Genomic DNA, 2,908 nt, shown 5'->3' with positions numbered 1-2,908 from the left:
TACAAGAGCAGGCCACCCCCATGGGCCAAAAAGGGTGGGGAAGAAGACCAGCCTGGTGAACAGAGAGCTTTGGCTGGAACTCAGGAAAAAAAGGAGTTCATGACCTTTGGAAGAAGAGGTAAGCATCTCAGCGGGACTACAAGGATGTCATAAGGTTATACAGGGAGAAAATGAGAAGGGCCAAAGCCCAACTAGAGCTTAGTCTGGCTACTGCCGTAAAATACAATAAAAAATGTTTCTATAAATACATTAGCAACAAAAGGAGGGCTCAGGAGAATCTCCATCCTTTATTAAATGTGGGGGGAAAACATAGTGACAAAGGACAAACATTAGGCTGAGGTGCCTAATGCCTTCTTTGCCTCAGTCTTTAATGGTAAGACCAGTTGTTCTGGGGGTACCCAGCCCCCTGAGCTGGAAAACAGGGACAGAGAGAAGAATGAAGCCCCCATAATCCAAGGGGAAATGGTTAGTGATCTGCTGCACCACTTAGATGGAGCTAGCAGAAATGGTCACCAAGACACTTTCCATCCTTTATCAGCGGTCCTGGCTAACTGGGCAGGTCCCAGTTGACTGGAGATTGGCAAGTGTGACGCCCATTTACAAGAACAGCCAGAAGAAGGATCCAGGTGCAGACTTGAAGGCAACAGTAGTTGCCATTGCCTTTAGGACTGAATGTTCCTTAGAGATGATGGCCTCAGACCTGTCAGCTTCCTGACTAACAAAGAGCAGAGATCCAGGAGGCCAGACCTCCTGCATCTATCAAACAAGGCAGAGTAGGCAGTACCCCTGTCCTTTTAGTTATTACAGCTCAGGTCTTAAACTGTGTATTCCTGTGGCTTGAGAAGGTAAAAGAATAATCAGAACCAAAATCAGGTAAAGATAACAGATAGAGTGAGAGACAAAGACAAATGATGTGTCAGTTGAGGCTATTGAAAATTCCAGCTGACAGACCATCAAGTAAGACTCGCTATCTGCCAAAAGCTACAAGGCAAAAAGTGGCAGTCAGAAAAAAGAAAGTTCTTTAGAGTCCCCTAATTAAATGGGATTCGGTGGGAACTAATGGTGGCTTGGCAAAGTATGATGACAGTCTTCACATGCAGATGATTTGACATTAGGTATGACTGCAGCTTGTGTTGATATGGACAAGAAATAGCAAAAAAGACATGGACAATACGTGAGCATTGAGTACTGTATCTTCTGAACTCTGTGAAAATGGTGTGAAACTTAAAGACATTATTCTATACCTGTGCTGCTAGCCCACACGTACTTTTCAAATGACCTTCAGACCTCGAAAGAGCAAGGAGAAACAAAATGTTTGTTATAGGAGATGAATCAGTCAGCTTTGGGTTCTTCTACAAAGCACGCCCGAGGGATGGCAAAGCAAATATTTTAACATGATTCCATAAACTATTAGCAAAATGGAGTAATCACTAGCCCTTTTTCTCATGGGGGACTTCAACTAACCAGATGTCTGCTGGAAATAAAATACAGCAGAAGGGAAACAGCCTAGGAGGTTCCTGGACTGTGTGGAAGAGACCTTCCTGACACAGCTGGTGAGTGAGCCCACCAGGGGAGGTGCCTGCTGGACCTGTTGTTCATGAACAGAGAAGGACTGGTGGGTGATGTGATGGTTGGAGGATGTCTTGGGCACAGCAATCATGAAATTGTTGCAACCTGCTCCAGGGGAACCTACTTTAGCAGGAGGGTTGGACTAGATGATCTCCGGAGGTCCCTTCCACACAGAATCACACACAGAATGGCAAGGGTTGGAAGGGACCTCCGGAGATCTAGTCCCACCCTCCTGCTAAAGCAGGTTCACCTAGAGCATGTTACACAGGATTTCATTCAGGCGGGCTTTGAATATCTCCAGAGAAGGAGATTCTACAACCTTCCAACCCTTGCCATTCTGTGATTCTTGGAGGAGGTCAGCAGAACCGCTGCCTTGGCATTCTGGAGGGCAGACTTTGGCCTGTTTAGGAGCCTGGTTCACAGAGACCCTTGGGAGGCCATCCTGAAGGGCAAAGGAGTCCAGGAAGGCTGGACATTCTTCAAGAAGGATACTTTAAAGGTACAAGAGCAGGCCACCCCCATGGGCCAAAAAGGGTGGGGAAGAAGACCAGCCTGGTGAACAGAGAGCTTTGGCTGGAACTCAGGAAAAAAAGGAGTTCATGACCTTTGGAAGAAGAGGTAAGCATCTCAGCGGGACTACAAGGATGTCATAAGGTTATACAGGGAGAAAATGAGAAGGGCCAAAGCCCAACTAGAGCTTAGTCTGGCTACTGCCGTAAAATACAATAAAAAATGTTTCTATAAATACATTAGCAACAAAAGGAGGGCTCAGGAGAATCTCCATCCTTTATTAAATGTGGGGGGAAAACATAGTGACAAAGGACAAACATTAGGCTGAGGTGCCTAATGCCTTCTTTGCCTCAGTCTTTAATGGTAAGACCAGTTGTTCTGGGGGTACCCAGCCCCCTGAGCTGGAAAACAGGGACAGAGAGAAGAATGAAGCCCCCATAATCCAAGGGGAAATGGTTAGTGATCTGCTGCACCACTTAGATGGAGCTAGCAGAAATGGTCACCAAGACACTTTCCATCCTTTATCAGCGGTCCTGGCTAACTGGGCAGGTCCCAGTTGACTGGAGATTGGCAAGTGTGACGCCCATTTACAAGAACAGCCAGAAGAAGGATCCAGGGAACTGCAGACTTGTCAGTCTGACCTCAGTGCCAGGGAAGGTTATAGAGCAGAGCATCCTGAGTGCCATCATGCAGCACATACAGGACAACCAGGTGATCAGACCCAGCCAGCATGGGTTTAGGAAAGGCAGGTCCTGCTTGACTGGTCTCCTTCTATGACAAGGTGACCTGCTTTGTGGATGAAGGAAAGGCTGTGGGTGTTGTCAACCTG

At 46.9% G+C, this 2,908-nt stretch overlaps 1 long non-coding RNA gene across 1 annotated transcript; it reads right to left on the bottom strand.

Annotated features, from left to right (window-relative positions):
* Nucleotides 1-1,567: 1,567 nt before the first annotated feature.
* Nucleotides 1,568-2,697, bottom strand: LOC118452076. Its single transcript, XR_004841724.1, has 3 exons — nucleotides 2,622-2,697; nucleotides 1,713-1,720; nucleotides 1,568-1,579 (listed from the first exon to the last, which is right to left on the bottom strand). It is a non-coding gene; the product is annotated as an uncharacterized LOC118452076 (long non-coding RNA).
* Between the last annotated feature and the right edge of the window lie 211 nt (nucleotides 2,698-2,908).

Source organism: Egretta garzetta, unplaced genomic scaffold, assembly GCF_000687185.1.
Source record: "Egretta garzetta isolate BGI_Z169 unplaced genomic scaffold, ASM68718v1 scaffold684, whole genome shotgun sequence".
Classification (NCBI taxonomy): Eukaryota; Metazoa; Chordata; class Aves; order Pelecaniformes; family Ardeidae; genus Egretta; species Egretta garzetta.
This window is presented reverse-complemented; position numbering and strand designations above follow the sequence as displayed.